General features: G+C 38.7%; 1 pseudogene; it reads left to right on the top strand.

The window, feature by feature from the left end:
• Window positions 1-5,362: 5,362 nt before the first annotated feature.
• Window positions 5,363-13,515, top strand: LOC139698540 (aconitate hydratase, mitochondrial-like; annotated as a pseudogene).
• The last annotated feature ends 283 nt before the right edge of the window (window positions 13,516-13,798 follow it).

Below are 13,798 nucleotides of genomic sequence, written 5' to 3'. Positions count from 1 at the left end.
GGAGTCGTCCAGCACTCCTAGCTGAATCAGCCAGCCCAGCTGTTTCTCCGGCCGGTCTTCAAGAGCCGGTGGGGGCGGTGGTACGGTGTAGCTCGCGATTACTTCCCTCGGGGGGCTAACCAGCACGCGGCGGTCTTGCACTCTGGCAATACCCGTCCTTCGGTTCGCTGGTGGCGGCCTCATGGGTGTCTCTCCTAAGAGTACATGCACGGGTGGTGGCTCTGGCACGTGGTCTGGTAAGGGGTTAGGTGAGGGTTGGCGAAGAGGTAGGGATGCATGAGGGGATATGGGTTCAGGTTCGGATAAAATGGGGGAGGAAAGGGGTTGAGCATCGCCGGAGGATATCCCTGAGGGACCGTTGGCGGACCTACGTTCTGGCCCCTCGGCGTGTGGGTCCATCCCGCCGGGGGCCCCCCAGGGTGTGCCGCGAATCCGGGTGGTGGTCGGTGGAGGCCGGGCGGAGGCGGCGTCTCTTGGTACCATCTCGAAGGTTCCCCCGGCGGAGGTCGCCCCCAATTGGGCGCCCTGTGATTTTCCGGATGCATGGCGTTTTCCCTGGGAGGGGCCCACCTTCGATCGTTTGGGCGGTTTCCCCTTTGTCGGTTCTCGCTGAGAGGGGCCAGTGGTCTTCGAGGATGGACACGCTGTTGCTGGGGATCCGGTCGCTCTTGCCAAGAGATCTCCCCTGGATGTAGCCGCTGAGAGCCTCGAGTCGGCGGCCGCTGAGTGGAGGCGAGGAGATTCTCGTTCGGGACCCGGTCCCTACCTGCTGGACGCTCATTCTCCACATTAGCTGGCCTGCGGCGCGCTCTCCGACGCCGTCTACGCGCCACCTCCCATTCACCGGCCTCCTCATCCTTACGTTCCCCTCCCGTCAATACTTCCGGCTGGCGTCGCTCGGTTTGGGACTCGGCGACGGCCGTGACTGGTGGTGCTTTTCTCGGAGGCTCGCTCGCTGTCTCGGCGTCATCTCCGCTGCTCTCTGTTTGGCATGCCGCACTCTTGAACTTCTTCATCGCCTCAATCCTTCCCGGTAGACTTCGACTTCGCTCGCCGTATATCTTCCGACGGGTTGGAACCCGTTCCTTGCTGGATGGCGGGAAGATGTCCGCCCAGTTTTCCACGATTCCCCTAAGTTCATCCTGCAGTTGTACCTCTGTGCCCGCGCTTGGCATTTCATGTCGCCTGTCTTCGGTGATGATCCCACCTCTCTTTCGCGTAAACCTTACGGGCCTTCCTATCGGCGCCATTAGGTGCGGAACATTGCTCTGTTCCATGACTGACAACTTTCCTACCCGACTCGTCAGTTTACACAAAAACCAATCAAGGGAAGGCACTACACTATAGGGCACTACACCATAGGGCACTACACTATAGGGCACTACACTATAGGGCACTACACTATAGGACACTACACTAGAGGGCACTACTCTATAACACACTACTAAAGAGCACACTACACTATAAAGCACTACCTTATACACAACAGCACATCAAAGGCGAAAGATTTATTCGCTTGAAGGGAATCCAAAAAGGCGAAAGGTTTGTACGAATGAAGGTAATCCTGCCATACCGACACAGCGAAAAGAGAACATAGCCTAGCCCTTTGCCGTACTACCTCATTGCGAGGGGTAAAGTCAATGAGCGTCTAACGAATGATCCTTATTCTCTGATGACATGATTTTGTATGAATTATAAAAAGGTGGATAAGCAATCGTAATTAATAATCGAACAGCTCAATTGCGTGCTATATTAGAGCTGTGCCGATCTAAATAAGTTTCTCTGTGATAAATAATGTAAGCCTTCCATCTTCTGGCGAGAAGAGGAAACAGCGACCTCCAACCAAGTACCTGTTCTCAGTTTCGGGTGATTAGGGTGGATGTGTAGGGGGGAGGGGGAGTAGGAATGGGGTGGAATGGAAAGGCGAATGAGAGGGCCGGCGGGAGGTGGAGTGGATAGGGGTGGGCTGGCCATTGTGACCGTATCGGAGGCGGGGTGCTATAAGACAGGTACTTGGCGGGGAAGACTAGTTACACACTTCAGGATGGGTATTGCGATACTACCAAGACAATAATTCGCCAGATTGGTGCAATTATGACGTCGACAGCGGATCTGAAGAGATTCTGAATTCCATCAGGGAATGGAACCCTGAATTGAAGCGAGTGAGTGGTGTCGAGGGGGTTGATGTGGCTCTTTCGATCTGCAGCCTTGTCCCGAGGATTGATCGTGGACCTGTGGTTTGCAGCCGAGTGGAAGGCATCAATCGGAGGTTGCGTTGCTTTCTGCAGGGATATCGGGACGTCCTTCGTCGACCTTCATCCGGCGATCCAATCAGGTACGCACCCCCTGCACCGTTCTGGTGTTCACTACACGTCTGAGGCCGCCTGGTGTGCAGCGGGTAATATATTCGAGCACTTCTGGACTTTTTTTGATTAAAGTGTAGGTCAGCGTGTTGGCCAAATAGCGGGTGTCAAAAGCCTTCTTTGAAAAATTATGTATTTTAAATGAAGTGAGGTTCAGTGCTAGCATCTAACACGAATCAGATAGCATCGGACGGAATATTTCATGAGGGATTCAATATTCCAAGAAATCGCGGGAGATGCCGCAACAATAACTTTTAACGGAGTCATTCACTAATGTGTATTTCAATGCAACAATTTCAGAATGTAAAAATCATTCGCCTTGACCGGTCAAGGCGAATGATTTTTACACTCTGAAATTGTTGCATTGAAATTGGATACAATATTAATAAAAAGACGATCCTCTTTAAAAATTCAAAAAACCGTAATGTCAAGGAAATATTAATCAGTATTGGTGTCAAATTGCTGAAGTTTAAAAAATAAAGTGGCAGAATATCATCACCTCATTCAAAGCACAGGCGCAGATACAATTATTGGAACAGATCGCTGGTTATCCACTTCTATTGCCGACGGTGAAATTTTTCTCAAAATCCTTTTCCATATACAGAAATGACAGAACAAATAGAATCGGGGGTGGTGTCTTTATTGCAGTTTAAAATTCTTGATTGTATCTTTTCCAAATGCGAGTACAGTCCATTTTGTGGACTATGTTGTTAACTGGCTTTAAAATGGCATTCTTTTTTAAGAAAATATAAACTTCTGACGTATGCTTCATGATGGCAGGACTTTTTTGATCTCTCCAAAGAAGTCTTGCCACTGCTTGACTAGCAGGGAGTATTGTATTGTATTTTTGAAACTGCATAAACCGAACAAGTTCATGCATGTAGTATTCCATCACTCTGTTTTTGCCAATTATGAGATATTTCATTTTTAAATGAGATATAAAATGCTCTTTTTTTTAATTTAGGGATATTCAATCTCTTGATATAGATTCAATTTTTTTTGTAAAACAAAAATATCAACTACCATATTTTCTGCCCAACAAGGTACTTACTTTGCTCCGAAATGGGTTTTGAAATCAGCCTGAATATTATGTTCCAAGGGTATATGGTATAACTTTGACCTACAAGGTTTGTATCAAAAGTATCGGGAAAAGTTTCGGAAAAATAGATTTTATCAACACAGATTTTTCTGCAGTGCCTCAAAATTCTTCTAAGTACATCTCTTGATCGTCGAAGAACTTTTACCAGCGGCTTTTCCACGACTCTAAGGCTCCTTGGTAGCTGGATTCCGTAAGATCCTTAAGGGTACGCGTGCAAGCTACTTTGGCGGCCCTTAGAGTACCATGGTGGTGTCCTTTGAGGGAGGATATAACTTTTGGGAATAGGAAATAGTTTGTTACTGCCAAGTCGGGGCTGCAAGGGGGTTGAGGAATCGTCGCGATGTCGTTTTTCGTAAGATAGTCGGTTACCTTGGAGCAGGCATGGCTGGGTGCCATGTACAGATGCAATTTTTTATTTCAGGCGATGGCTGGCCTTACCAGGTTGACACTTCTCTTCAGCTTTTTTAGCATTTCCTGGTAAAAAACACCATTCACTGTCTGAACCTAAGGTATAAATTAGTAGCGGACTACCCCCTTGCCGTCGAAGAAAACGATGATCATGGTTTCTTTCATACAACTTTCACTCTATGTTTGATCATTCGAGCCTTTTTTTGGAGATCGGCCATATTTAAGAGCTTGTACCACATTAAAAATTGCAGTTTTATACGTGATTTCATCCGTGAACACTCGGCGAATCATACCCAACGTCTCCGTACGCCATTTATCCGGTCAAGCATACAATTTGATGGCGTACCGCTGTTCAATCGCTCGCTGCAGTTTGCTCTTGCCCCGAGTCATTGGATAGGGGTACATAAAAAACACGATATAGCCTAAAGGAACGCCCGCAGGCGATTGGCGCTTGACGCTCTTGAGGATCAGATCCCTCGCCGCCGAGCCTAAGCGGCGCTAGCCCGCTGCGAAGCACAATGACGTTAGGAAATAATTGTTCCCGATACTTTTTATACAAACCTTGTATGTGACCCAACCCGATTCGCAAAAAAAAATTTGCTATTCGGCATATTTTTCTCCACATCAGGGATAAATCATGGATTCTTTTATCACAAATTTTGACAATATAACAGTTTTGAGTCGATAGTAATTAATATAGTTTTAATATTGCTATGAAAGTATCTCTAAAAAATTTCCAAAAAAATCCTAAGTATATACAGTGTAGCTTGTTCAATTACATCTCACACATGGTGCTGCAGCCTAACTAATGCATTTAGCTAATGGGGATGTTGCCCCTCATCTAACATATACATTAGATCTCCGGAGTCCACATGAACTCAACCTTGAGTAGCATGAGTGTCTTTGCAAAATGTTTACTTTTTTTACAATTATGATCATATCAAAATACTAACACAAACTTAGCATTGCACAAAAAGTTGAACCTCTTGGGGTCTTAAGGGAGAAGATAGTCTTACAGCATTTTATCTAAAGTTAAAGACTTGAGTAATACTTCAGATCATGGAAACAAAACAGCTGTAAAGCGTTTTGACCCAGCTCTTTCTATTCAATAAATTTAGGTATGAGTAAAAAAGCATTATGTTCATGTCCTCCCAAACGAACAAAAGCTCGAGGAACATGTTAAGAACTGAATAATGAATCACAGATTAAATGGGATTACTAATTTCAACGAAAATGATTTTACTTGAAGGGAGAAAATAGATTCTAGGTATTTCTATTGCATGATTTTTCTGGGACAAAGTCATAATTCAAGAGAGTCATGAAGAGAAATTGTCTGAGCACATGTATCATATCTATAATAAACTAGCAAAAGAATAGCCACTTGAACATGAAAGAAAAATATGGCATTCAATTCATGACATCATACAAACAGGAAGAATGTAACTTCAGTTAATTTTAAGTATTTGTGATTGGCTGAAAAAGTCCTGGCAGGATGTTAAAGGTGAGACTTATCATGTCTTTTTTCATTATCATCAGTATTTCAATCCTAGGATTGGTTTACTGCAGCCCTCCATTTTACTCTATTCAATGTCAATTCCCTCAATCCTTGATACCCTCTCTGTTTTACATCCTTCTCCATTTGTCCTATGTACAGGTATGTTCATGTCTCTTGGTCTTCCTCGTGGAATCTTCCCTTCTATTATATTCCTAATCAATCCATTGTGCCTCAATGTGTGTCCAATCCATCTATTTCTTCTTTGCCGTTGAGTTCTCCATATGGTCCTATCCTCTTCTGCTCTTCTATATACTTCCTTTTTCATTACTTTGTCTGTCCATTTAATCTTCAGCACCATGTTTCAAAGGCTTCTATTCTTTGCTGGTCCACTTTTCCAATGTTCCAAGTCTCAGAACCATAGAGCACCATGCACCATATGAAAGTCTTGACGAATTGCTTCCTTGTTCCCAGCCTTAGGTTCTTTGAATATTGTATGAGTCTATCATAATTGCCTCTTTTCAATGAATGTGCTCTTAGCTTGGCCCATTCTTCACTTCATATTGGTCAAACTTCTTCCATACCATGTCATACTGCTTCCCAGGTAGATGAAGGATTCTTGCATCTTTTTTTAAGAATGAAAAATAGGAAATGGGCGGGATGGAAGTGAAAATTACATTGTGTATGAGGATACAAAATTTTGAGCACACGTTGAAAGTAAACCCAAGCCATTCTGAATTACTTATGTTGAATGTCCTATATTTATTTCATTTCTAGATTATTCTGGAAAATTATGCCTTCCCTGGTTTCCTCATGTTTGGAAGAGACTCTCCCACACAAAGTGGTGGTTAACTTGGTTGCTTGCACGTTGGCATTGGTAGTGTCGATGCTGTTAATGTCATGGCTGATAATCCATAGGGACTGAAATTCTCAAATGTATATCGTTGTATATCCCTCATATTAAATTGCCAGTAAAATTAGCAGCCACTTAAATATTTTGCCATAACTTATTCTGTTGCATAAACTCTGGGTTCAGTTTTTTGAGAGAAAATAGTTTTTTTTTCCCACCATCAAAAGTGTCTTTCCAAATATGAATATTTATGTTCTCTTGTAACGATTGCCGTTTCATTGATTCCATTTGCATTATAATGGGGCCCTAATTTTCTGCTGTAGTAATTGGGAAGGTGCTCACAGATAACTGAACACACGGTAATTAGCACCCTGTATCATATCCTTTAAAGAGTCTATTGGGGCTGTTATCTCACCTCCGTATCATTAAATCCCTCTGCATTACTCATACAGGTAATTGGTGTTAAGTTGACTGGAGAGTTGAAAGGCTTGACTTCCCCCAAAGACATTATTCTTAAGTTAGCTGGGATTTTGACTGTCAAAAATGGAACAGCAGCTATTGTCAAATATTTTGGCCCAGGAGTAATACACCTTATCACCTTCACAAGTGAGTTTGAAGAACAATTTTGAATTAATTTGACCCAATCCACCCTACCACAACCCTCTCATCCCTTGCAGAACTGAGCAATTGAAATGGTTACTCTCCCCTGCTCCCAAAGATGTATTGCAGAAGGGTTTTATTAACATTTTCAAAATATACATTGTGATGACTTAAAGTATATTGCCAATGTTTTCCAAATAGTTTTGACAGAAAAATTAGGCAAATATCTTTCCCAAGGAAACTAAAATAAGAACATATTCTGGGTAAGGAAGCATACATAATTCCTCTCTCAGGTTTTACTAACATACGTAGAACAATGTTTTAGGAGACTTATCATTATGCTGTAGTATGCTTAGTTTCCCAGAGGAAGAATTTTTCCTAAGGATGAAATGTCTATCGAATGTGAGAGGAGTGGGAACAAATAGAATGGGAGGGAATGTGTTTCGGTGCAACGGACAGATAATCCACCTGAAAGATAACCAGTAATTGACAATTAGGTATTGGCACCCAGCTATTATCGTTCATCTAGTGCTCTGCATACATGTAAATTTTTATGCCTCTTCAAAGTCCATCACAGCTGGTCACCTTAAGTTGCCATGATCCATGATATAGACTTTACAGTATTACAGTGATTTCTTTTAATGGTGATACTTCAATTTTTTTAGACATGGCAACTATCTGCAACATTGGTGGAGAGATCAGAGCAACTACATTAGCATTCCAATATATTTAGAGAATGAAAGACTGTCTGGTGGCCACTGGAAGATCCAAAATTACTAAGGAATCTAAGAAATACTCAAAAGTTCTTCTAACTGCTGATTTCAATGCTTCATATGACCAGGTTGGTAAAAATTATTTAAGCCTTTTTCATGTCATTTGCTATCATTGCTTGTTGTAGACTACAGTATCATATGGAACTGGCTGGAGAGATTGCTTTGCATATATGGAGGAAGCCAACTGCAAATTGCTCGCTGGCAACTGCCAGTATAATAGTGAAAAATGTTCAAATTCAATTGCGGGAGTGATTTGTAAATGATCATGCCCTGAAAATATTCAGGTTAACTATGTTGGCCAAGCTGGCTTAGCATACTGCAGGATAGCAAGTCCAATACCGAACATTTATGTCACAAGTGAGTGTGTGCCCACCTCTGTGATTGATTAAGTATTAATTCTGTGATTAAACCACTTTGAAACATGATAACAAGAAAAGAATGGTTTATCAGGATTCTAGGGATATGGAGATCACTAAAAGGTAATCAAGAAAAAAGTTATATCTCTGTTGATGCCATATTTTTGCTCAGAATTTTGAATCCCTTTACCGTGACCACATTCAGCCGGGAACTTTTTGTTTTCATCAGGAATCTTCTAAGGAGAAGTCTTTCCATTGGTTTAATGTAGTGAATTGACAATTGTAATAGAAATGCCTAAATCTGGCATAAAAAATATTGGTAAGATGTGCTTATTAAAATTTTTAATTTTTTCGAAATGTAAAAAATAAATTAAATTAATTTTAAAATATTGTAATATTTTTTTGTATCTTTGTTAACTCCCAGTGATGATTTCATTTATCAATCATATCATTGTGACTATATTCAAGGTTATCTCTTTTGGTTTAAAATACATGGTATTAGAGTATTATGGACTGATTCCAAGAAACTGCACGAGATGCCACAACAGTATCTTTCAACGGAGTCATCTGCTAATACGAGTCTGCATTTCAATGCAACAATGTCGGAGTGTAAAAATCGTTCCCCTTGACCGAGATTTAAACCTGGATCCCTCAATGTCTGGCCGATTGCTTTAGCCAGTTAAGCTATCGAGGCGTCCTCTTAAAGTCTGAAATTTTGGGGGCTTCAAGGCCCCAATGGAGTAATTTATGCTGGATATTTAATTTAATAATCTAATTTATTTTATTTATCATGGATTAATTTCTTGCTTGCATTAATATCACATCATTTTTTTTGCCTTTTATTAATTATTTATATGCTGATCTCAATGATCCCATAACATAAATGACCGAGTGGCATTTAGTTGGTGAGAGAAATTCCATCTATGCATATATTTTCTCTCTTAGTAAGTACATTGGAATTCAGAGGTCTCTTAACAAGGAATCTTAACTAAATCATACATGCATAAAATCATGAATTTTGATCTCATTACACATCAAACTGCAATTTTCACGATTAAATAGCCATATGTTCCAAAGGTTTTTACCATGATATCTTATTGTCTTGACCAATCTGTCCCTCTCTGGCTCAGCACTTAAGATGATAAGCATGAAGGAAATTTGTTATTTAGGTTCTTCTTACCCGCTAAAAGCCAGAATTATAAATTCATATGCTATTCAATGCAACAATTTCAGAGTGTAAAAATCATTCGCCTTGACTGGGATCCCAGTCAAGGCGAATGATTTTTACACTCTGAAATTGTTGCATTGAAATGCACATTAGCGGATGACTCCGTTAAAAAGTTACTGTTGCGGTATCTCCCGCAGTTTCTTTGGAATTTGTCATATGCTATTGATATTTTCTGTAAATTCCTGCTTGTTATTCTTATATCATAAAATATTTTGATACATTCTAAAATAGTGTAGGATCTACACTATTTTAGAATGCAGATAACACGATACAGAGCAAGAATAAGCATACAGAGCAACTTGATTAAATTTCTGGCCTTGCAAATTTATACATGACATCTGTATTACTACCCCAATTTATTTAATATACATTTGCTAATTTATGACAAAATATGAAATAGCAATTTTCCGATAAATATAAACTTCGTACTAATGAAGTTCTCTATATTTTACTATCTTCTGGTCCTAAACCTGACAATGACGTGATATATCAAATCCTTTTTGGAAATAGAGAGCAATTTGTGTTGTAGATCGGTGTTTGGAAGTTTCCTTGGAAGTGTATTGTTTTTATTTGACTGATTTTATTTATCATCTTATGTGATACTGATTGGATTTGAGATGTCATGCTATTTTCCAAGGCAAGTTTGATTGCAATACTTGGTACTTTTGTTCCACCAGACATTGTCTATCTGCACATGTGAGTTTTAATAATAATAATAATATTTTATCTTGAGGAAAGGGCAATCGTTTGGTCTTTATTCTGTTCCAATTACACCATACCATTGCTGAAACTGGGCGATCCATCTGTTAACTTCTTCATTCATATCTTCCTCATAGGTCCTTGAAATTAATCTTAGTGCATTGGAGCCACATATGAATGGACCCTTCACTTCTGATCTGACTCATCCCATCTCTAAGCTTGGTGATGCAGCCAAAAGGAATGACTGGCCTCTTTAAATTAAAGTTGATATGTTGCACCATAATTTTCACGACAAGTATGAGATTTTAATTGGATCCCCCAGAGCGATCAGTGAAATATCCTTTTTTAGGGCACCCTATAAACGCTTTGGTTTCATAATAATTGTATACTCCGATGCACATAGAAATTTACTTCACCTATTGTAAATTTGGTCATACTCCTCAGTTAAATTAAAAACCCACCCTAAATCAGTTTGCTGCTGCTAATGATAATTATTTTAACTTTTAAAATTAATTATTTGTCTCTGGAATTGCCATATAAATATATGAAATTCATATGTGGGGTGCATTAGCTGTTAAATGTTAGTTAAATGTTATTTAAATGGATAGTTAAATGTTATTTAAATGTTAGTTAAATGGTTAGTTAAATGGTAGTTAAATGTTCGAATCTGAGTCCAAAGTACATATCTATTATTGATTATTATTAGTGAAATTATTCCATGACATACTTCTTGATATAAATGCTCATGGGCTTAATTTTAAGTCATAGTTTCAAGGAATGTTTAATGGTAAATAGTGGGTGCCCTTAAATATATGTCTATGATGATATGTATTCTTTCTTTATGGATAGGATTGATTGGTAGCTGCCCATATTCCAGCAATGAGAACATGGGTTGCTGTACAAGCCTTGTGAAGCAAGCCATGAAGCATGGTCTCAAATCTAAAATTCCTTTCAATGAGACACCTGGGTCCGAGCTACCATTGAACATGATGGAATTGTAGGTCATACATTTAGTTAGCTAATCTTTTCCTTGCCTAATATATTCGTCAAATGACCTCTAGATCCGTGTCGGTGAGAGCAATGATATTTGCTCCTGGTAAGGTAACCCATGCCATATTGGCCCAAGGGTAGAATCAATGCAAAATGTAATCCGAGCAGTATCTGTTCCTTTTGAGTCTGAGTGGGAAACTCATTGCTATTTTTATCCAAATTTATCAGAAGGTCTAAGGTCACCTGTGCTATTTTGTGTAGCAGATATGAATAGTATGCACGGTTGTTCAATTAATAAAATGACATAACTGATTTTTTATTTTTCTTATTACTTTTTTCATTGTAGGCCCAAACATTGTCAGACTTTGGAGGTGTGGTTTTAGCTAATTCCTGTGGTCCATATATTGGTCAGTGGAACAGGAAGGATGTAAAGAAGGGAGAGAAGAACACATTTGTGACCTCATATAATAGGAACTTCACCGGTCGTAATGATGCCAACCCACAAACGCATGCACTTGTGAGATATCCCGAGTTCATGACTGCCCCATTCATTGCTGGTACCCTGTATTTCAACCCACAGACTGATTAACTAAAGGGAAAAGATGGTGGAAGAGATGAGTTGATATGTGTGGACTGCATTTTGCATCTATTTTGTCCCTGGAATTGCATCAATCCATTGCTATAATTATGATGACATATTGTAAGTAAGGAGTTCCTTTTGGATTAACCTTTTGTTGATGAACTTCCAAAGAGTAGATTTTATCCTGGCATGGACACATACCAAGCCCCACCTACTGATGGAAAGACTTTGAAAGTGGATGTGGACCCTAAGTCACAGCGGTTCCAGCTGTTGGAACCATTTGATATCTCAGATGGAAAAGATGTTATTGATTTTACAGTCCTCATTACAGTTAGAATGTCTTTATAAAGGAAGCATTTTAGTTGTGCTATTTGTTCAATTCAGGGTTTTTATATGAAATTTACTTATAACTCTGATTGGACAGTATATCTATGTATATATACAGGTAATCCTTGTGTACATAGTTCAGCATAAAATGGATTTTATAATAACACTCTCCCCTAAAAGTAAGAGATTAATAATTTTGATGAAAAGTGTTGAGGTTACCAAGGCATATGGTATATTGTATATTGTTATTGTGATAAAATTAATATAAATAACTTGGATGAAAAATTAAAAGAATAAGGAATAATAAAAAGAAATGTAAATTACATTTTGTTGGTCATATGATTTCAAGTCTTTTTCAAGTTAATTCTGTCAATGCATCCTAATTTTTATTTCTTCTTATCCTGCTGAAAAATTCTTCCTACAGTTTTATGGTTGAATGTCCTCTTTCACCTGTTTGTCAATGCAGGTATTCATTAAAATCATGTAAATAAACTGGTATTATTTGCAATGGAACATTTCAGGTCAAGGGCAAGTGCACAACAGATCATATTTTGGCTGTTGGTAACATTTCGAACAGCACGATCATTGGGTGAGTTTCAAGATTGTGTCGCCTTTTTATGCTTTTGTGCATCAAATAGGATTTATAAATCATCAATCATTAACTTCAATGCATCCTAAAATGCTGTATACACTTACATGTAAACAGTACTTCTTTTGACTGAAGTTTTACACAAAAGTGAAGATGCTCCCTGTACCAAACAGCATCTTCCCACGAACATTCTGGTAACAAGTAGTATATCATTTCTGGGTAAGCAATTATTTAAATTGCTTGATTTCATCAACTTGAAGCAGAGTTCAATGCTGGGAAAATTAATCCCAGCCAAAACAAGTTCCTTGGGTGCACTAGATGTTATAATAACATTTTTAAATTCTACTCAAGTTTTATTTCCCAGTTAATATAAAACTTCTTATATTTAAATAAAATCTAAGCAGATTAACATTTTATTTATTTACGAGAGGAAATAATCTTAAAGTAATAGGTTTAACTTATATCAATGATAATAAATATATAAATTTCAATCCATTCGGCAAGTAGTCAAAGAACGCGGAATAAAATATCTTGTCAATGCAGATCATTACTGGTATTGAATTTATGATGCAGAATAACTAGAGTATTTATATTCAGATGTAGAATAAATGAAAATTTTTCAAACTAATTATTGGTTAGAACTTTAAGGAGTTAGCACATTAAGAATCAGATTTTCTAAGTTTGACCCAGTGAAAGTTAACTTGAATAAGTTAAATGATAATATGTTTTCAATTATTTTTGTTGAAAAATTGTAATTCTGCTTCTAAGCGTAAACTGGTAGAGTATATGCACATAAATACAGTGCATATGTTGTGAGCAAACTAAATACTTATATCTCTCACCATTAGTTGTAATTTTTCAATTGAGGCTAAAAATGTAAAGTAAAAATTGATTATGTTGACTAATTTTTAAAAATTTCAAGAATTTCACATTTTATTTCATGCTTGGTTTTCCTATTCTTCTGTTATTCTGAATTATGAACAACTACAAATTCAATCTCAGAGTAAAACAATAATATGGCATTCATTTCTTTTGAATGCAGTGCAGTTGATTCTGAAAATAAGAGTGGAGAGATGGGGTGATGTTCCTGATGTTACCCGCCACCACAAGTCAAAAGGAATCAAGTGGTATGCTATCGGAGATGAAAACTATGGCTTGTAGCTTTCCATTCACCAAGCAGGAACATTCGTAGGTCTTGTTGGTCCAGATATGAATATGCTAAAGAGTACTAACAGCAACCACTTCGTTACAATTAAGTCAGGAAATTTTATTATCACACTGCAGTTCATTCGAATACTATATCAGTGTCAACCAGTTTAGATATAAGTATAAGGGTTGGAAGGCATATAAATACAAGCATGAAAAAGATGGGGAAGGTGGAATGGAGTAGATCACAAATAAATATTTTGTGACTCCTAGCAAAACACAATCTAGTAACCTACTC

This window comes from Hetaerina americana, unplaced genomic scaffold (genome assembly GCF_022747635.1).
Source record: "Hetaerina americana unplaced genomic scaffold, ioHetAmer1.1.p SCAF_88, whole genome shotgun sequence".
Lineage (NCBI taxonomy): Eukaryota > Metazoa > Arthropoda > Insecta > Odonata > Calopterygidae > Hetaerina > Hetaerina americana.
This window is presented reverse-complemented; position numbering and strand designations above follow the sequence as displayed.